We start from the raw sequence: 23,292 nt of genomic DNA, 5'->3' as shown, positions 1-23,292 counted from the left end.
AGAGAGCTGGAGAGGACGGCTGTGGACATTTCTCCACATGACCTGATGGATGTTTGGTAAACATTCCAGCTGATGAGAGTGCACTGTAGAGACAACCCCAAGCCCCACCATACTCTACAAAGATGCGGGATTAGAACGCAAATCACACAATGAAATCAGATGTTAGCAAAGAAACAAAAATAAACTTTGCTTTTAGCTGACATTTAGCCCAAGGCACACTTAAGAGAAATTCTCTCAGGGAATGTTAAAATATGCTCAGAGGAAGGACTAAAGAATAGAAAAATTTTGCAGAAACATTAACTAAACATGACAAAGCATAGTGTGTGAAATCCTCAAAGAATAAATAAAGACATCATAAGGAAAAGAGGAAATAGCAGTCCTCACGTGATACAGTCAGACTCAAATGATGAGGGTCACATTTGAAAAGAACAGGAGGTAATTTTTCAGAGAGGCAGCAAAAATTAATTCACATTATTAAGTAAAAACTAGTAGCTCAGCAAAAACAATTATCTTGATTTATGTTTCACCCATAGGGTGACAATTTAAACAAGAAGAACATGTAAAGCTAACAGATTTAGAGGAAAAATATTTTTAATCCAAAAGAAGTCAAAGGAATCAAGAAATAAAAACAGGAACAAGAATTCAAGAATAAATCAGTTACTTTAAACTCAAATATATTCATAAATACAACCAATAAAAATGGGGTAAGTAAAAGTCCCAGGTTACCAGATGGAATAAAATCATAAAAGCATTCATATTCTGCCCCAACGCAAAAATTCACGGGAGATGACATCGAGACACACATCCAGTCACCAACTGGAAGGAGGTACGCTGAGCCCCACTAACCTCAGATAAAGTGAGATTGAGTCAAGAAACATTCCTAAGTATAAAGCAAATTACTTCTTAGAGATAAACATGTCCCTCTACTTGAAAAATTCAACAACTGCTAATGTTCCAGCACCCAGCGGGAAGCTGTCTGCATGCACAGGAAAGTTGAGTGAGTTCTACAGGGACAGACAACAGGAGCTCCTGTAACTGATAAAGTAGAAACCTAGACAACAACATAGAAACCCCAGTCAGTACCTTATCAGTTGGGGCACAGACGACGCTGTGCATAAAAGAGCCTGGGCGAGAAACAACAGGGTACATCTTGTTCTCAAGTTGAGTAGGGTTTTCACCAAAATTTCCAAGAAAAAAAATAAATATACACAGTTCTAAAACATGTGATCGTAAGCTTCCAATTCAAGAAAGTAGGTAAAGGGTAATGAAGAAACTAGAGCAGGGAAGTGAAACAGAGATATTCATGACCTGGGCTATAATAATAAAGATATAACATATAAATGACCCGGGCTGTATAATAAAGATGTAACATATAAATGACACAGGCTATAATAATAAAGATGTAACATATAAATGACACTGGCTATAATAATAAAGATGGAACATATAGATGACATAGGCTGTAATAATAAAGATGTAACATATAAATGACATGGGCTGTAATAATAAAGATGTAACATATAGATGACATAGGCTGTAATAATAAAGATGTAACATAAATGAGATTGGTTGTAATAATAAAGATGTAATATATAAATGATGTGGAGACTATAGGAGCTGAAGATAGCCTCAGAACGGACGATGAAGATCCACAACCCCGCTAGCGACAGGGATGAAAGAAAAAGGAAACTGCACTAACACAAATAAAATGGCACTGGTAAAGACGTTACAGAAATTAAAACACTCCCATGAGCATACTCAACGACAATCTTCCTCCAAGAAATGTGGAGATTTGGCTGCGGTGAACAAATTCCTCAAAGACCACGAGTTGCCAAATCTGACCCAAGAAGTAGAAAAATCTAAATAAATTTTGTTTCTTAGATAAATTGAACACTTCCTTTCCAGAAAAACAATTTTGGGCCCAGATGTCTTCTCTAGCGCATCTTCCCAAACATTTAAGGAAGAAATAATGTGGACCTCAATGAGAAAAGATGGCGTGTGCCCAAGCTGGTTCTCGGAGGATGGCTGCATTTTCATGCAGGCCCTGGCAAGAGTACTGTGAGGAAGAATATTACATGCCAATTTCTCTCATGAACACTGTATAAAAATCCTGAAACACTTGTGAATCAATTGATGCCTGAAGTGTTTTATGTTCAGAAGTCGGGGCAACTCACCACATTGACGGAAGTGAAGGGAAATTATAGCATTTATTTGTCAAAAAGAATAGAGAGTCCAGTGGGCATCACAGAAACTCCTCCTTGCCAAGTAGGAATGGGGAGTGTTCTTCACTCTGAAGAAGACTTCCTTGGAATCTTACAGTAAACACCATATTTGGCAGTGAATTATGAAGAATGTCCCCTCCGGGACTAGGAATGAAGTAGAGACACAGTCTATTCAGTGAAGACTGGATATTTTAGGGAGTAAGATGGGCAGGAAAGTTTGGTAAAACCCTTAAATGGCTGGAAAAGAAAAATACTCTCATTGTTTGAAGAGATGAATGTGTACAAAGAGCTCTAAGGAATATGAAAACAATTAAAATTGTCCACAGAACTTGGTGAGGTGCTGCGAACGAGGCAGGTGGCTTAGAACAGCATTTCGCTTCAATGCCAGAAATAAATAGAATATTAAATCACAGCATCTGGGCACACTTAAGATTTAATCCTTATATTTTGTGAGACAAAAATCAAAGATGATGAGATAAAAATGATAAAAGCTGAGATTTGATGCATTCAGGGTGGAATCAAGGTCTTCAGTAACACAGGACACCAGGCCGCACAGGATCAAGCAACTGTTGGATGCCTGCTGCGCTCTTGATGTGAAAAAACGCGACAGGACCATTTCACAGGAGTGAAGGAACTCAGCAAACCGACAGACAGACAAAGGCAGCAGACAGGCTCCTCAGAGCTGAGCCATTCCCTCCCAGCATAGCAATGGAATGCTTATCATTTCTGTTTTTTTAATTTTGTTTTTAAGTCTTGACATTCCTTAACATGTGTGCGTGCACGTGTGTGCATGTGTGTGTGCGTGTATGTGTGTGTTGCATGTGTGTGTGCATGCGTGAGTGTATGTGTGTGTGCATGTGTGTATGTGTGTGCATGTGTGAGTGTATGTGTGTGTGCACGTGTGTATGTGTGTGTGCATGTGTGTATTGTGTATGTGTATATGCGTGTGTTGCATGTGTGTGTGCATGTGTGAGTGTATGTGTGTGTGCATGTGTGTATGTGTGTGTGCATGCACGTGTGTGCACGTGCCTGAGTGAAGTGAGTGCCTGGGGATGTCTTAGAATGCCTTTTAAGTATGTTTGAGGAACCAAAGTATTCATTTACCTTCTGAATACCCATTTAAATGGCATTTTGAGGTCTGTTAAATGTTTTATAAATCTTTAAAATGTTATTTGCTTATACAAAACACCATTCACTCATAAGAGAAAAGCTTCATTAGGCTATAAAATTTGACACCAAACACAGAAATTTTACTAGCAATTTCTTCCTAAAATGGGTCTTAAATTACTTATTTACATAATCATCTTGGGTTAAGATATAAATGTGGTTTGAACTAGTTTCTATGGATTTTTTTCAAAAATATTCTTAATACGTAAACATTACATGTAAGGTGTTTTATTTATTTATAATTTTTTTGGTTTTTCAAGACAGGTATTTTCTTTTTTAAAAAATTTATTTATTTATTAAAGATTTCTGCCTTCTCCCCGCCACCACCTCCCATTTCCCTCCCCTCCCCCATCAAGTCCCCCTCCCTCATCATCCCTAAGAGTAATCTGGGTTCCCTGCCCTGTGGAAAGTCCAAGGACCACCCTCCTCCATCCAGGTCTAGTAAGGTGAGCATCCAAACTGCCTAGGCTCCCACAAAGCCAGTACGTGCAGTAGGATCAAAAACCCATTGCCATTGTTCTTGAGTTCTCAGTAGTCCTCATTGTCCATTATGTTCAGCAAGTCCGGTTTTATCCCATGCTTTTTCAGACCCAGGCCAGCTGGCCTTGGTGAGTTCCTGATAGAACATCCCCATTGTCTCAGTGTGTGGGTGCACCCCTCGCGGTCCTGAGTTCCTTGCTCGTGCTCTGTCTCCTGCTCTTGATTTGGACCTTGAGATTTCAGTCCGGTGCTCCAATGTGGGTCTTTGTCTCTGTCTCCTTTCATCGCCTAAATGTTTTTCTTTGGGTTCACCTTCTTAATTAGCTTCTATAGGATCACGCATAATAGGCTCAACGTCCCCTATTCATGGCTAGAAACCAAATATGAGTGAGTACATCTCATGTTCCTCTTTTTGGGTCTGGCTCACCTCACTCAGGATAGTGTTTTCTATTTCCGTCCATTTGAAGACAGGTATTTTCTGTGTAACAGCCCTGGCTGTCCTGGAACTCACTCTGTAGACTAGGCTGGCCTTGAACTCACAGAGATCTGCCTGCCTCTGCCTCCCAGGTGCTGGGCTTAAAGCTGTGCACCACCACTGCCTGGCATATGTAAGATTTTTTTTTTATTAAAGCTGTAATATATATAAAACTATAGACTTTTATAGGTTTGTTAAATAAGTTTCCTTTGCATAGTGTGGATTACAGGAGACACAGTATCAGCTAATAGTAGCATTCAAATCTAGGAACGTTTACTCTGTATGCAATAAACATGGCCACATTATTAAATGTTGATATAATTACAACTGATACTATATTTTGAAAATAAATTCTAACATAGTTACAACATTAAGGAGTAAAAATCATTGTCTGCTACCTGTGAGCTCCTCTTTAGTTTTTTCAATGCCCTTATCTTGTCCAATTTAAAGGGAAAACGCTATTTAAAAACCAAGCTTTCAGTACCTACTAAGCCTGCTTAAAGCCTCATCAACAACAGGTTAGGTTCTGTGTCTTTAAGATTAAAGACCTTTTACATGCCATGAAAAGTCATATCTTTAAAAGCAAGACTTTTCCATTCAAGATTGTTGAAGCTACTGAATGCGATATGACCAACAGCATGGTCTAGATGGTGTAGACGTTGTCTACACTGCTTTACCAGATGCCTTGGTCTATTGCTGTGAAGAGACACTATGGCCCCAGCAACGCTTCTAAAGGAAACCTTTACTTAGGTGGCTCTGGATAGTTCAGAGGTCTAGTCCATTGTCATCACGGCTGGAGTCATGGCAGCATCCAGGCAGACACAGTGCTGGAGAGGTAACTGCAACTCCCACATCCAAATCCACAGGTTGTAGGTAGGGCTGGGGAGGGGCAAGAGGAGAGACTGACAGACTGACTGACTGACTGACTGACTGACTGACTCTGGGCCTGGCTTGAGCATTTGAAACTCCAATGCCCACCCCCAGTGACACACTTCCTCCAACAAGGCCACACCTCCCAATCCCTGTCAAGTAGTATCACTCCCTGATGACCAAGCATTCAAATATCTGAGCCTATGGAGGCCATTACTGGTTCAAACTACCACATTAGTAAATGGTCATATTAGTGAAAACTTCCAAAGTAGCCCTACCTTTAATAGTTTATATAAAACAAATATATTACATAAATATAAAAATAAAAAATATAATCACATAATACACACATATGCATTCCTTTTAGTTTATACTGCAACCAAGATTTTTAAAAATAGTTCTAGTCAGGATGCTATTTGGTCAATTATTATCTCATCTCTGACTCAGTAATCTAAAAAGATAAATCCCTATGGCTGATAAAATAAACAGTCCTTCAGAACATGATGGGTCCTGCTCTTGGTGCAAACTCCTCTCATGGACAAACGCTCACCGAGAAGATGATCCTCTATGTTCCGCCATTCCTAAAATCTGAAATTTGAGACAATGGCTTAGTTCCGTTTTTAATTTTCCCTAAACAAACAATATGATTTTAAAAGCAAAGGTTGCATGTTTTTTAAAATAAGCTTATGGGTTCTGCTAAGTATGTATGTTTCTAACTAAGGGACTCAGTCTTAAGTGCGGTTTATTTAATAATCTGCCTCTGTCAAACTTTATTTGAGCATTATAGAACAGTCAAAAGCAGTATTTGTTGTTCAATACTGGTGCAAGTGGTCTTTCAGGTGTCGGTAGCCACACTCGGAGATCTCTGCTGATTGCACGAGGGATCAGAATACTTTGGACAGGAGAAAAGATTCCTCGGCCACTTAACAGCTAAGCAAGCCCAAGGAGACCACATCGGGTGGGACTGTATTTACTCAGGAAATGGTGGCCTTTGTAATAAATAATGCTGGGTCAACTGAATATCCACATGGAAAAACAGGATTCTTGACTTCTATTTCACCCCAGACAGGAAAATCAATTCCAGATGAAATTGTGAGCAGTGAGGCCGTGAGACTTTCAGATGCCTGTCTGGACCCAGCCGACAGTTCCTCACACAAGAGCTTCAGATGCCTGTCTGGACCCAGCCGACAGTTCCTCACACAAGAGCTTCAGATGCCTGTGTGGACCCAGCCGACAGTTCCTCACACACGAGCTTCAGATGCCTGTGTGGACCCAGCCAACAGTTCCTCACACACGAGCTTCAGATGCCTGTGTGGACCCAGCTGACAGTTCCTCACACACGAGCTTCAGATGCCCGTGTGGACTCAGCTGACAGTTCCTCACACACGAGCTTCAGATGCCTGTGTGGACCCAGCTGACAGTTCCTCACACACGAGCTTCAGATGCCTGTGTGGACTCAGCTGACAGTTCCTCACACACGAGCGGTGGCTGCAAAGGAAACTGGAAAGCCAGACTACAGAACAACACAAACTCTTTTCCACAAAAGATACTGTAAGGAAGTGAAAGAACCAACCACAGAGCGCAAGCACGTGCTGTGATGAGAGATTCACATGTACAATTTTATATATCTTAATCAATCATATATATATATATACACACACATATGTATATATGTAAACCTCATTAATCAGCAAAAATACCAATAGAATTAAGAGTGGCAGTTTTAGCAGAGAAACACTGTGCCAGACTTTCTTTTGTTCCACTAACCTGCTCCCAAATTATGACATAGAGACTTATTATCCTGGAGACTTATTATTATTATGAATGCTTGGCCTTATCTTATGCTTGTCCCACTATGAACTACATTTTGATTCAGGGATTTCTCTTTTCTTCAGTGTATCTTTCACTTTCTCTCATGTCTGTCTGTCTGGAGGCTGCCAAGCTTCCAGCCCTGGCCTTTCACTGTCTTCCATGGATGCCTGGTTTCAGGCCCTGGGTATGTCCCTCGCTTTCATCTTCATTCTCTCCTTCTTCTCTTCTATCATCTTTTCAAGTTTAGATTTCTCCTCCTACTTATTTTCTCTGCCCACCAGCCCCTATATCTCTCCTGCCTAGCTATTGGCCACTCAGTTCTTTATTAGACCAATCAGGTAGCTTAGGCAGGCAAGGCGAAACAGATGCAACACATCTTTTCGTAACTAAACAATGCAGCAGTAACAAAGGTAGCAACCTTCACGCAGGTGAAGTAATATTCAGCAGCATAAACTAACATAACACATCTTTGCCTTGTTAAAATTATATTCCACAACAGAAGGCTGCCAAGTGGAGAGCAAACCCGTGGAAGGATGCTTAACTTTATCATCGGAGAAACACAAACACACTGCCTTCCTTCAGCAGACTCCAGAGTCAGTCAAGGACTATTGGGAATGGCTATCTCTCGCCATGATCACACGGGTGGGGTTTGTAACCTGCTAAGCAAGCGAGAAGCCTTCACTACGTGCTAAATCTAAACACACGGAGACATGGACCGAGTACAGTCACCTGCCGTATAACAGACGTGGTTTCTGAAAATGCTTCTCTGGATTCTTGTATCATAGCAGCAACCTAGACAGGAACCTGCATGACTAAGCTACAGGATAACTTATTGTTTCCAGGCTACAGAGTAACACCCCACATTACAGAAATATACTGTAGGCATCTGTAGTGAGTCCTAAGAAACTCTGGATCTAACGTAGAAAAGGTACAGTACAAATGCTAGCCGGTGGCCTTCTTTAGTTCTGTGGGATTATCAGAGGCTCAGGCTGCCATGGCCACAGTTCCACTTTTAGGACTAAGATCCACAGAATTACAAACATGACTTAACGAGAATGGTCACAGATATACAACAGTACCTCCATATTAAAACCACTCAGCTGTCTGTCAGAGAGATTGGCTGATCTGAGCAGGGAGTGAGAAAAACCTGGCAAGGATCTTTCAGTCGGGATCTCCAGGAGTCTGAGAGTCAGGAGGGTGATCAGATGTCTCCTCATGACAGTTCACCGTCCACCAGCCATGTCCTCCTTCTACACCACCCCCAATGACAGTCCATGTCTAAATGGAGAAACATCCAAAGACAAGAAAAGCCTGAGGAAAAGACGGAAGTGATTGGATTTCTCTGGAATAACTTGGATTAGACCTTTACTTAGAAAGAGAAAAACAATGGTTGCTCTTAATCTTTTCGTAAAATGTAGCATTAGCACGCTGTTTGCAATAAAAATGTAGCGTTGTAAGCACATGTGGGTGGGGTTAACAGAGACCACCGTATTTTGTCACCACGGAGCCCTTCTGTGAGTTTAAATGAAGCTACGTACCCCTTAATCACACCCTTCCTCCATTCCACCCGACCTGCTTTCAGCCCCAGGAATCTGGCTTCCTTGCACACCTCATGATTTTACCGGCATGAGTTTGCTGGATCATATGTCCGTTCTATTTTTAAGCTTTTGAGGAACTACCATATTGTTTTCTGCCATGCTGTGTCATCTTACAGGGAATATTTCAGATTAAGCTTTTAAGTGAGAGAAAGTTCAAGACAGAAGCGAGCTGTAGGAAAACAAGGGAACTCAAAGTTAGCTTGTACACCTGTCTTTGTTTAGCTGCCCCACCATGTACCTGCTGCAGGAACTTGGACCGTGGAATCTGCTCTCTGCCTCCTAAAGTTTGATTTCAGTCGCTTACCTGGTATTGTTTCTTCCATTCTGCAAAATGCTTAAAATCATGATTTTATGATGTTTTTATTTTGCCTCCTATGTCTAAGCAGCAGAGAAACAATGTTTTCCCCTTACTTCCTGTGTTGAGAGACTTCATTTTGCACAAAACTTTTCAGGAGTCTTATCATTCTTGGCATTATGGGATGGGGGATTACAGCTGCCACCATCCTGGATACTCTGTGTCCTGGGCTTCTGATTCAGTAACTTTTCTTACCTCTGTAAGAAACAAACAAACAAAAAAGCCCTGATAAGAAGTGACTTATGGAAGGAAGGGCTTGTTTTGGTTTACAGCTTGAGGAGTCTGTCATGGCAGAGAAGAGCAAGGTGGCAGAGCAGGCAGCAGGTAGTCACACTACATCTCCTGTCAGGACAGAGTGGCAAGTGTTCACACCTGGCTCACATTCTCCTCCTTATCCAGTTCAGGACCTCGGTGATCCAGAGAATTGTACCCCCATATTTAACAGGACCTTCCCAATTCACTGAACCGATTCTAGAAACCCTGTCTCTGATACTTCTAGGGGCCTTTCCTCTGTTTGTTCATGTGTGAACCCTTTATCGGTGAGTTAACGTCTTTTTTCACGTGAGTTCCCATTTTTAGAGGACTGGATCAGGTTCTGCATAAGTGTGTTGTGAGAAATCAAACAGCCAAGATATAGCATGGAATAGTACGAAGATTCAATGGAAAACAAACATCCTCAAAAACCTGAGGAAGAGGAAATGCCTGGGCTCATAGCTCTGACTGGAATTAGAAAATCATAAACTAACAATTGGAGACCCGATCTCTTCATTTTACAGATAAAGAAGCTGGTGTTATGTTGTTTGAAACCACCACATAGCACTTGGCATGGTCTGGCATACGGCACGGGTATAGCTCCCCAGAATGGAGACCCACAGGGTCTTGTGTCCTCCAGCAGCCCCCTCTGCACCGTGGCTTCCACTGCAGACATTATGCACCACATCTCACATCCTTCCATGGACTTGCTCTGAGCTCAAAGCTGCTAGGAGCTCGCTATGTTGCGCACTGGCACACGTGCAGCCCAGGTGAGATAAATTAGTCCGCACATGGATTTCTGCCACCTTTCTGTACAGACAACATGCTCATCCTTCAGGCTTGGGAGTCTCTGATCATTTTTGCCAAGGGCTAATTCTAAAATTGTTTTCCCTTAATCTGCTGCTGCCGCCAGATTGTTCATTCTTTCTAAAATGATGTTCTTTCCAGCTGCCTGTTTATAATTATCAAATGGCCCTGCCGTGAAATTCCATGTGCACACGTGACTTTCCTCCACATGCTGCCAAGACGGCAGGCCAAGCAGAGATGGCTGCCTAGAGAAGGACATTCTAGGATGCCCATGCAAGCTAGCTGTGAGTATCCACACACAACCAGAGAAGGGCTCCTCAGACCTGGGGCAGGGCTGGTCATGTGACCTAATGCCCGTCAACAAGAGGGAGGTAAGAGAGCAGTGAGGAAGGCCTGGGTCTAAGGAAGGCAACTGTGGTAGTCCACCTTAGGTGAGGAACAAATTGGTACTACCATCCAGACAACAAGTAAACTCAGCCTATGGGAAGGTAAGGGAAGGGATCGGTGACATTTTTTAAAGCATAGATTGTACTATTTAGAGCAAGTTTAGGTACAAAACAAAACCTTTACCAACTCACAGAGAGATTCATCTGCCTCTCTACCTCCTGAGTGCTGGGGTTAAAAAATGTGTGCCCCCCATGCCTGGCCAACAGAAATTTTAAGAGAGAATTATACATTCCAGTTCTGAGTTGGCATTCCTTTTCCATACCATGAAGGTAGAAATAAGACAGCTATACCCCAGGGCACTGTCTGCTTGCATGGACGGGCCGTACAGTGACAGTATCTAGGAAGGCAGCCATCTTGGAGTCTCCTTGGCCTGCAAGCACTGTGCAGGCAAAACTGTGGCCTGTGGCTCAGTTCTGCATTGGGGCCTGGAGAACGGAAAATAATCTTCATGTTTTTAAAGGGATGCTGCATTCTTTTGTAATCCATCGTTCATTTGGCTGAGGCAGAAGAATGGCAAGTTCAAGGCCAGCCAAAGCTTATACAAGGGAGACACTCTCTCAGAAAAACAAAAACAAAGTAAAAAACCAAATGAAAGAAAAACACTCATATATACCAAACCCAAACCACACCAAAACAAAACCATAATGGAGATCACATGTGGTTTATTCGTTCTGTTCCTTTTGTAAGAACGTTTGGGCCCAGTGCTGAGGAGCAGGCTGTTTGGTAGCTCCGAGGAGTGTTCCAGCATGCATGGCATTGATGCCTACCGTTTTATGGGACTGGCTTTCTGACTTTTAGCACTGCCTCCCTCACAATAGTGAGAGGACCAGACTCCAGTCTCTTGAGTTGCCTTTGAGCTCCATATGAGCCTGCGCCCTAGCATGGCCCTTGTAGAAACTTAGGCTATTTTAATTTGCAAGGTGAGTCTTAAAAATATACCATGGAATCATGGGATATTTTCTTTTAAAAAAATCATTATTTTTCAAGTGAAAGACAATGATGTTCTTAAAGAAGAGATCAAGCAAGTGGGAGGGGCTCTTTCGCCCTCAGGCCTCAGCTCAACAGAACTGCCTTGAGGAATTGCTACCACAGCATCTCAACTGTGAGCACCCAGTACTTGCCATAAGTGGAAGGCGGTTACACTGTCCTCCTCGCTTTCACTTTCTTTCTTTTATTAATTTCATAATATATCAAGATCTTTTCATACCAGAAAATAAAAGCTTAGTCTCTTTTTAGCAGCAACATCTTAATCCTTGGTTTGAATGAAACATTTGAATTAATTATTCCCTAGTGTTTCTCTGCTAAAACAGTACCATATTCCCAATACTTCTTTCCCCTGAAGTAAGTGCAGTTGAGAGGATAAACAGTTTTAGGATTGCTGAGAAAAAGCTGTGTGGATTCTTAGTAATGACAAAGCACCCTCTTCTAAGCTGGACCAGCCTCTCTCAATAGCTATCCCATAAGGTTGCTGTGAGGGTGACTTAATTGAGGAATATAAAGCTCTTAAATTAGAAGGTGTGAAGTGACTAGGGATTATCATCCTTTATTTCTGTTCTTACAGGATTTTACAATTTATGCTTTGTTCATTGAGAGTTCGAGCCTCTCTCTAGCGTCTCTCCTGCCACCCACACACGCTCCAGAACACGGGCAGTGTACGATGGATTTACAAGTTTCATTTGCCCACTGTGGCCCAGACCAACGCCTGGAACAGAGCCCGATGTGAGATGGAAAGATGGTGAGAATCTCTGGGTGGATTCATAGTGTGGCCTCAGTCTGGAACAGAAGAGTTAGTTCCTTTGACTGTCCATATATGCTGGAAATATTTTCCACCATGTCTTATATTTTATTTTGTTTCTTTACTGTGTCTTAATAATATTATTACTTAATATTATTAGTGGCTAAGAGCACTGGTTGTTCTTCCAGAGTCCTGGGTTCAATTCCCAGCACTCCAGTTTAACTCTAGTTTCAGGGGATCCAATGCCATCTTCTGACCTTGAATGACATTAAGCATGCATAGTGCACAGAAATACATACATGGTGCTCAGCAGCAAGAGTGGCAAGATGTACAGGCCACTCACACAGCTCCTGCCTTTTCCTGCACACGGAAAGCTTGTGACTTGAGTGTGCTCTACCTCTTGTGTGAGCCCGGCATGACGGGGGCTCCAGATGTTTTGCCAAATGGTTTCTCTCACTTGTTAATCTTGATGCCCCCTCTCCGGGTCCTAGTCTTCTGACACACCCGTCTCCCGGCAGTAGGATCCCAGCAGTGTGTGCCCCCACGCTCGTCTCACTTTCCCTAAACTCCTTCCCCTTAATTGGTCTAAAGCCTTCCAGATTTTTTCTCTGCTAAGACAAGGGGTACTTTTGTCTCTGTTGGGACTCCCCAGCAAGAATGAGGCAGGAGCACCTTAGACCCTGCGCAGAATTTCTCCATCAGTAACAACGTTTCAGCCATGAGAAGATCTGTTAAAGTGAGGACCACAGATACCTAACTTCCCACACTTCACACTGCGTCTTCATGGATCTCAGGTGTTTTTCTCACCATATTCCAGTAACCACACAGCCCTTCCTTCACTTGTACACATGACCCTTTATATGTACACACATTCCTTCATATGCACACATAGCCCTTCACATGTACACACAGCCCTTCATGTGCACACACAGCCCTTCACATGTACACACAGCCCTTTATATGTACACACATCCCTTCACATGTACACACAGCCCTTTATATGTACACACAGCCCTTCACATGTACACATGATCCTTCATATGCACACATAGCCCTTCACATGTACACACAGCCCTTCACATGTACACACAGCCCTTCATATGCACACACAGCCCTTCACATGTACACACAGCCCTTTACATGTACACACAACCCTTCATATGTACACACAGCCCTTCCCATGTACACACAGCTTTTCCCATGTACACACAGCTCTTCACATGTACATACAGCCCTTCACATGAACACACGTCTGTCCTTGCTCTTATACTAGTTTTTGTTCCTGCTGTGGTGATAAACCACGAAGACAACTTGATGAAGAAAGAGTTTATTTGGCTTATTTTTCCAGAGGAGCTTGAGTCCATGAGGGAAGACCAGCAGGCATGGCGGCAGGAACCGGAAGCTGAAGGCTCACACCTCACGCTGCAAGCAGAAAAAGCAACTGTAAACGCTGCCAGTCTTTAAATTCTTAAAGCTCCCCTCTGGGAAGACAACCTCCAACAAGGTGACACTGTGTCAATCTCCCCCAGTGCTCAAATGTACGCATCCCTGAGGCATGTTGCCATTTGAACCACCACAGCTCTCTGTTATAAAGCAACTTGACAACCAACACCAAAGATAAGTCTATGAAAATCACTGGTACTCTTCGGTGCATGGATGAGTCCCCACACTTCACTGTCATGCCACAGATTAGACAAATGGGTACCAGACTTGCTCTCGAAGCTAGCAGGCCCCCGAATGGTTGAAGGTCTGGGCATCAAGTCGAGCCTTGTTTTCCTGCCTGCTTATTGGCCACACCTAAATCTACTGATAATTTAACTGCTGTCTGTGGCCCCTGCTGCTCAGGCTGGCCTGGTGGGATTTCCATTCCCAATGGTACCAGCTCTGTCACTGCCACCAAATATGTTAAACTAAGTCGCTACTGTATGGGCATTTCATTTGTATTTTAATAAATAAAGCTTGTCTGAGGATCAGAAAAGTAAAAACAGCCACGCTGGCCAGCCTTACAGACCAGGCATCAATGACACCTTTAATCCCAGTAGCCACACTAGTTTGCCATAGAAACCAGGTTGTAGTGGTGCATGCCCTTAATCAAAGCACTAGAGAGGAGACAGCTCTCAGACACAGTTTCATTCTGAGATTCCTGGAGGCAGGATCACCATTTTTGAACTGAAATGGAGGTAAGAGCCAGTGACTGGCTGCTTTTCTTTTCTGACCTTCAGGTTGAACCCCAATTTTTGTCTCTGAGTTTTTATTAATCGTGGTTCACTCTACCATTCTATTTGCCAACAAAGATTCACGAGTCAAAAGTTGGGGTGTAAACCTGCTTGCTCAGAGAGGCCAAGAAGCAACCAGCTGACCTTCATTTTTGCCTGGAGACATAGCAAGAGTGTGTCTCCCCAGCTGTCCCAAACCTAAAGGACCACAAAACTTCAAGTCCCCCCTATTCCTTTCTGTGTGCCTCTCTATCCATCTTCCTGGCTTTTCTGCACTCTATGGCTCATTCCTGTCCACTAGTTGCTGGCTCCATCTCCTGATCCAAGACTGATTTCACGGTGCGATCAAATATCCCACAACGCAGCCTAGCAGATGAAAGACAACAGAGAGAGGGATGCTCTGACTCTACTTGGGAGTGTAACGTCCCAAAAGGTGAGCAGAGGTCGGCACAGCATCCAGCATCGAATCGCTCACAGGTGAGTGCATCCTGGAGGCTCAGCTAATGAACACATGGATCTCCAGATAGGAAGAACGTCAGTGTGCTCTGCCAATAGGATATGTATCCTGCTGCTGAGCAGAAATGTTTTCTGTAAGCCAGGTGGCTGTGTTCACTTCCCTCCATTATCACAAAATCCTCAAGAAAACCAATATATAAGAGAAAGGTTGCGTTTGGCTCAAGGCTTCCGGAATTCTAATTGACGGTCAGACTGCCCACTGGTTTGGATGTCTGGCAGAGAGTCTAGGTGTTCACAGCAAGAAACACATGAAAGATCAACTGTGCTCACCTTAGGGCTAGGCAGCTAAAGACGAGGGGGCAGGCTGCCACGATCCTTTGGAAGGGGTCATCTCCAGCAACCTGAGGACTGCCCACAAAATTGCTCCTCCTGTTGAACTCCACAGTGCCTGCAAACAGCACTGCTCTGTAGACCAATCCTTCAAACGTGGGCTGCTAAAGGACATTCTGCATGCAAACGAAGCCATGATGGAGGCTCTGGTGAGTTGCTGTGTAGCTGGATACCACAGCCAGAAGCAGGGTCAGCCAATCCTCACCCACGGCCAGTCCTGCCCTTACTCAATATAAATGAAGTGACCTTGGCACACAGCTCCCATCCTGCACACGTCTCTGCTGCTTGGTGCTACTATGACAGAGTCACAGAAACAGAGACCATGTGACCTACAGAGCCAAAGACATTGACCCAGCCTCTGATAGAAGTTTATCCACCCAAGCTCTAACCTGTAACATGGATTTCTGCCAACAAAGCTGTGTCTACCTTGTTCACGTGGCTATTTCTGGCAACTGTGACAGTCCCTGGCATGCAGCAAGCACCCAACCGTGATGTACTAATGAATGAATGAAAGGAATGAATGACTGAATGAGTTCCAGAATATTTAGATTCTTATTGCCTAGGCCCTTTCTGGAAAACAAGCAAACAAACAAACAGGATTAGTCATGGAGACTAGAATGGGGTCATTCAGAGCTGCAGAGAGAGTAAAGTTCACTGAGGACATGGCAAATCCCAAGACTGTCCAGTGGGCACAGCAGAGCTGCACACATCCTGACTGCTTACCTGTGGAAACCCAGCACGTCTCTATTTTGAGAATTTCAGGCTCATTTTAAACGTGCAGAATTAGCAGAGCCCCCTGGTAGTTTTCACTAATGAATTCCAGTGGTTAATTACACTTGGGTTCTTAAAGCTTCTCCCTCTAGGGCCCACCATGCTGATCTTGCTCAAAGGATGCAAAGCCACACCTACTCATGGACTTCTTAAAGACAAAAAGAAGAAGTGCTGAGCTTGCTGCTGTTTCTTTGTATTTTCCCCGAGTCTTCCTGTCTTCACTGAGAACGGGAGCTGAAAGGACAAGAGTTGCAGCATGGCATCCTCCGGACCTGCTCAGGTTTCTCTCAAAAAGCACGCTGCCAAGTTTTCAGAGCTGGCACTTGAGTGGGGGTCAGCGTTCAGTGACATTCCTTCCCCAACACCCGAGTCTCTAAAATAAGGAATAAGAAGTCTCATCTGTAGACTCATCAGTGCATGGAGGCTCTGAGAACTGGACAGGCACACGCTTCCTAGATGGGCATTTGCTAGAGGCACCTGTGAGCCATTTGTGCCCCTTCCTTAAAGGAAGAAGAGACATCATCTGGGTGTCAGCAGCGATTACGTAGCCACCACCCTCACTAAGCCACCACCCTCACGAAGCCACCACCCTCACGAAGCCACCATCCTCACGAAGCCACCACCCTCACGAAGCCACCATTCTGCCATCAATGTAATCCAGTCACAGCCTTGAGTGGGCTGGGAAATAGGCATCATATTTACCAGAGCACGAGATCACAGAAGCGACCATCAACATGACCCTCTGAGTCTCCATATGGATTGTCCCCAAGGCAACTGAGTCTCAGGCCTATGACGTAAGTGGCACGAAACTGAGCAGCACCTGTTAGTGGCTTTGCCCCAAATCATCGACAATGGAGGAGGCCGAGAGGCAGCTCACCTTTTCCCTGCCAGCTGAGCTTCTCTGTCCTCCGTCTCAGTGTAGTTTTCTGCTTTAGACTGCTATGTGTAATGTGTATACATATCTTGAGTATTACACATCTGTGCATTTGAATCCTTTAGTGAGTGAGTGATGTGCTTCTGGAAGGCTCTTCTCACACCACTGAGGAGCAGGGTGTGAAGGGTTGACCCCTTGTGTGGCTACGGTGAGCATCCGTATGTTGCAAGGGGCATAAGGAAGTCTCTGAGTGCCTAGTAGATAGCAGGTATTTAATAAATGATTATTAATTTTTTCTTACACACTGTCAAAAGTAGTTCATGTCCAAAGTGCATCCATGTCACTCACCACCTTAGCTAGTGTCAATGTTATCGGCATTGTCTTCTGTAAACCCTCCACAGTGAATAATCAGCTCTCACAGCTGCGCGGCACGAAGAATCCTCCTGTCTCACTCTCCTACTGAATAGTCAGTCATCCAGGCCATTTCGCACTTTTTTTTCATGTTTCCTCCTTCCATTTCTGTTGGGAGCACAAAAGTCCTTGTGCCATGCCCAGGGACCACAGGAATGCTAAGCACCCAGGATTGTCCCTTCAAGGCAAAGGCGTATACCCTGTCTCTTCAGATGCTGGAAATGGAAAATGATTGATAGTCTGGTGATGTGTGTTGTCTGTTGGGTCAGGGCCACGTCAAGCTCCTACAAACAGGACCAGGGATGGCTAGTAATCTAAATGGCCTTGACATTACCTGTATAGTCAGGGGCTCCCCAAACTCCCACTCCTAGGACCAGAATCCCAAATGACCTCCATGCTCTCTATATGACCAAGACCAGACCAGAACCTTCCCTAGTCCCTCAAGCTGGTACAGGTAGCACATCCCTAGAACACATCTTCTTGGGGGAAATGGCATGTACTCTGAGTAAGTTGCGTGTAATTATGCTTTGTGCACCGGAAACTCTCTTGTACCAGGAGACATTTTTACAAATTATATTGTGTTTAAGTACATTGTCAGTAACTCCCCTGGCATCATAATCTTTCGAAGTTTGGTAGAGCCTGGGAGACTGAGTCAGGCTGAGCTGGGTTTTTACTCTCACCTCTCGGTGGTTCATCTCCCTGTCTGCCACGACACATGCGGGGATCCCACACATTTCTTTCTTCCCTTTCATTTCTTCTTATTTGAGAAATTTCTACCATGTATTGGTCTTTAAGGATCCATAGATATATCAAAACACATAAAAATTTAACTAAATACATTGACAAGTCAAATAGAAAATTAATTAGACAGAGTAGCATTTGAAACCTTGCTTTGGTTTGAATGTGTACCCTACTGGTTCATGTGTTGGGGGCTGACGTGTGAGAGACTTTTCATGGAGAGACACAATACAAAACAACAGCAACAACAAAAACCACTTGATGAATTTCTCACGCATTGCATTTTGATCACATTCTTTCCCCTTCCTAATCTCATCTGAGCTCTTCCCGACCTTCCTACCCAGCCAACTTCATATTCTTTCTCTTTCTCCTCAAAGTCAGAGGCATCTTTTCTGAAGCTCAAAGGCTTTGTCCCTGCCAGCCCTTTGAGTGTCCTCATAATTTTCTGACTTTGCCTGTTTGCTTGCCTGGAGGAAGTCTTCCGGGGGATCAAACAGTGTCTCCAATCAGAGCAGCTAGTCACGTGTAAATTGTTGATGAAATAAGCAGTATTCCTTCTAAGCTTTACCAAAAGGAAGTTACTCGCTGACAGTCTATCAGTTCAGGAGTGAGGATGGCAGGGGGTATCTCTTGTTAGCACAGACAGGAATTGCGGCTTATCAACCATCTGTTGAAAATCTGATTGATGGTGTTTGATATCGAGTGGCAGAAAGTAGCTAATTAAATTTGTGTTTTTAAATGCCCCCAGCAGCTCCCAAGACAATCAGGGTTATAGACTTTTTTTTTTTTTGGTGAAATTCCTGAACTATAAGCACACACATGCGCACACACAATATATATATGCACATACATGCACACACATATATATAATAAAATAGCTTTTTAAATTCAGTTGTCAGATATCAGTTATTATTGGCATTCTTTGCTTTGCCAAACTAGGTTTCCGAACAGTGGGACCCATCAGTGTCTGACCTGTCCGGATGACCAGTGTGGCACTGGAGGAGAAAGGGCCACCCGATTAGAGGTGGATTTCCTCCTTCTGTGTCCTCTGTGTTGCTTCCTCAATCGCTTTCCTGTTTATTTCCAAAGCAAACCTAGGATTGTTTTTAAGTTACTGATGCATATGGGAGCCTTACTGGCTCAGGTTTCGTAGACGACAGGACTCTACAAAGAGATGGGTGTTTATTTGTAGACCTCAGACCTGAAAGTGTGCCCCTGGCTGGCCCCCAGCAGCATTCACTGTGGGGATCTGAGCAGTCAGTGGGGGATGGGTTTTGGTCAAGTTCTGAAACCGACACCTATGAGACTGGCTCTTCTAATACACAAAATTTTCAGTCCAGCTCTGCTTCTCTGTTCTGAATTCTGCTGCTAAAACAGGGCTGCCTGAAAGGACTCTCCTCCTTGAGGGGTCTCTTCTTCCCTACAAACAGCTTTCTCCGGTGAACCCACAAACCCAGGCTGTAGGAAGCCCCAGTGTTCTTTGGCACCAGTAACTTGCCACAGACCCTTTCGTTCACTGCTTAGTCCCATTGTGTGAGGGTGTTTTCTCCATTTGGAACTTGATCCAGCTGACATGCATCCAGGAAGCTGAAGGTGAGAACTTAGGGACCTTGGAGGTAGAGAGGGAAGACCAAGACCGTTTGCCCATTGCTCTTGGCCCGCACAACTGCATAGATACACCAGGGAGCAGAAGATGTGTGTCATGCAATTTAAAATTTGTTTCAGGGTCAGAAAAGTTGCCCTGTCTTAGGTATGGGGCAAAGTGTAATTGGGTCCTTTGCTATCGAGCCAAAGCCTGGCTTACAGACTGCAACGGTTCCTCAGCACCACGGTGCATTCTTCTCTCAGAATCTAATGAGTCTTACTTTTGCATTTCCGTACTCTCTCCCCATAAAATGACAACTTGTTCATATTCTCCTTTTAAGCTTGTGTTATTATCGCTCTGTTCACCCATTGGTAACTACAACAAACTCTGGCACATACATGCTCACTACATGCTGTGTGATATTATGCTTTCAGTGTGACGGAAAAGTCATTTTGTCAACAATGAACTATAAGATACAAATGTTTATAAATCTCTTACTCATTATCAATGGTCAATAATGTGACTATGAATTTGTTTAGAGTATTGAATCCTTTAATGTAAGCATTCAAATATGACACATTATTTGTATCTCTGTGTTAGCACCACACACACACACACACACACACACACACACACCAAGATCTCATGAAATAGAGGTATTCATATCATTGCCTTTGAAGAAACTCTCTGAATATTTTCTTCTTTAAACTGGCCATCATCGTGGGGAATTCCATCCTGGTCACTAAGGCATTGGTGTGACATTACAGCCTTGGTGAGCATGGAGAAACATTAATATATCCACCTCCACACCTGATATAAAACCTTACGGATGGCTGTCCCAAGGAAGGGAAACCTTTCCCTTTGAGTTTTGGGTTTTATGTTTCCCTAACAGCCTGGGTGCCATTAGCACCTGGCATCCAAGTCAAAGGCCAATCATAGGCCCCTTCTCAAAGAAATTCTAGAGAAAATTAGCTTTTAGAAATGACCATACATTTAGGCAACCTGGAGGGTCCAGAGACCACCAATGTCGCTGTTAATATCATCTGTTTCCTGGTCACCCTCTTCTGGGAACACCCCTGCAGCTAAGTCTGGAACTCTCGTCACATCAAGGCTGAACTCACAACAGCCCGTACAAGGAAAAATTATTTCTCCAGAATGGACGCTGGTTTCCTAAGTGATGCACCCACATCTTCTTCTTCCAGTATGGTAAGAATAGATTCACGGGCTTCCATCTTTTCAGGGCTTCCTTGTTGAGAAGAGTCTGTGACGGTCAGCAGGCCCTGGGTATGCCCATGTCTCAATCTCCACGCCCACTCTTCCCTCCTCTGCTCCCAAATCTGCAGTTTCAGTGTCTTGATGTCACCAGGCTCTCCCGTACACCACTTGCTGGGCTTTGCTGAGGATGCTCTTTCTTCTTCCCCTCCTCTGGGCAACTTCTCCAACACCTCCAACGCTTGTTGTGTGTTACCATCTCACAGTGTAGCTTTCTGTCAAGTCGTTCACAGTTGGAATAGTACCATATCTTACTGTTTGGTGTGCATGGCGCATTGGTGGAGGCCAGGGGTCAATGTCAAGTATCTCTTGCTACCACATTTCACACCCCCCCCCCCTTTTAAAGACAGGGTCTTTCACTGAAACTGATGTCTGAGTGACTTGCCTGACTGAACTTCTGGTACCCTGGCTTCTCTAGTTCCCCGGTGCTGGGATTCTATGCGTGGGCTGCTATGCGGGACTGGTCACATGCTGCTAACCCTGAATGCTGACTCTCGTGTTTATGCGGTGGTCACTTTATCCAATGAGCCCTACATACAGATCTGTGGAATACACGATGTTTCTCCACTTTCTTCTTCTATCTATGGGGGTCTTTTGTAAGCTCATGGTATCTTTCTGGGAGGCAAAAGTCAAAGTGAAAGTGTGGTTCCTCCCTCTACCCTTCCTGCCCCCAAATCAGGCAGTTTAGCAACAGAAAGCAAAGTACCCTGGAGACAGAGAAAACTGACTTGGTTTCAAATCATTTAGGGAGCCGGGCAGTGGTGGCGCACGCCTTTAATCCCAGCACTCGGGAGGCAGAGGCAGGCGGATCTCTGTGAGCTCGAGACCAGCCTGGTCTACAAGAGCTAGTTCCAGGACAGGCTCCAAAACCACAGAGAAACCCTGTCTTGAAAAAACAACAAAACAAAACAAAACAAACAAAAAAAAAAAACCAATCAAATCATTTAGGGGTAGGTAGAACAAGGCCCCAAACTTCTCTTGATAGAGAACAAAAGAAGAAGCCAACCTGGGAGGGGGCCAGGTTGTTGGCAAGAAAGAGAGCAGGTGAGGCCTGGTTAGATTAGTTGGCTGAGTGCAGCCAGGTGGTTTCTGGTAAGTGTGCCGCGTGCCGAATGGGGTTTTACTGAGAGAACAGCATCCCAGGAGCTTCCACCCCAGTGATACTTTAAAATTCTTTGTACCCAGGGCGCTGTGCACCCAGACCACTGTGCATCCAGGCCCCTTTTGGTCACCACAGAAAGAGAGTTCCTGGGTTGCATTTGTTTAAGGCTGGGCCACTTGGAGGCTGAGCAGGAGAAAGTCCATGTTCATCTAGAGCTGATCTTGTTCAGGCAATTTTAGTGATGAATCTGTAACCCGCTTGCCTTGTACTTCAGTACCTGCTTGGTGCAGTTCTCAGGAGATCTGGGACAGTATTTATCCTGATTACTGGGTATCACCCTCCATGCAGCCACGTAAGGAATATTGGGTATTCAGCTCTTCAGGAATGCAGTGGGACTCAGACTTGTTAGTAATTCTTAGGTTGAGCTAGCCTCAGAAGAATCTTAAGAGTCCTGATTGGACTCATAGGTAAAGGGATATTTTGTCCTGGCAGTCAAGGATGGGCGTGTATTATCCAACATCTTGGAGGGCTTCTTCCCTTCCTGCTCCCTCCTTGTGGCTTCCTCTGCCTTGCACCATGGACAGGATCATCTGCTAATAAAGCTGTTTTGCTGCTGTGTGAGGCTTTCTAAGTACAACATGCCATCTCCTCCGTCATCACCACAACACAAGGACCTCAGAGCGTGTTCGGAGGCACACGTTGCCATGAAAGGGAGCCAAGGCCAGAGGAACCTGTAATCATCTTATAGGAGAGGCTGTCTGGTGCCTGAGGCTGCAGTTCCTCGCCTCAGAACCAGATTTCTCAGCACAAGTACTGAGATGATTCTGATAGCTCAACAAAATAAGGGGAGCCCATCTCACATCTTCCACCGTGTCATAAAGAGTCACTCTAGCCGGGCGGTGGTGGCGCACGCCTTTAATCCCAGCACTCGGGAGGCAGAGGCAGGCGGATCTCTGTGAGCTCGAGACCAGCCTGGTCTACAAGAGCTAGTTCCAGGACAGGCTCCAAAACCACAGAGAAACCCTGTCTTGAAAAAACAACAAAACAAAACAAAACAAACAAAAAAAAAAAACCAATCAAATCATTTAGGGGTAGGTAGAACAAGGCCCCAAACTTCTCTTGATAGAGAACAAAAGAAGAAGCCAACCTGGGAGGGGGCCAGGTTGTTGGCAAGAAAGAGAGCAGGTGAGGCCTGGTTAGATTAGTTGGCTGAGTGCAGCCAGGTGGTTTCTGGTAAGTGTGCCGCGTGCCGAATGG

Source organism: Chionomys nivalis, chromosome 13, assembly GCF_950005125.1.
Source record: "Chionomys nivalis chromosome 13, mChiNiv1.1, whole genome shotgun sequence".
Lineage (NCBI taxonomy): Eukaryota > Metazoa > Chordata > Mammalia > Rodentia > Cricetidae > Chionomys > Chionomys nivalis.
The sequence above is the reverse complement of the archived record's forward strand: the minus strand, read 5'-3'. Positions refer to the sequence as shown.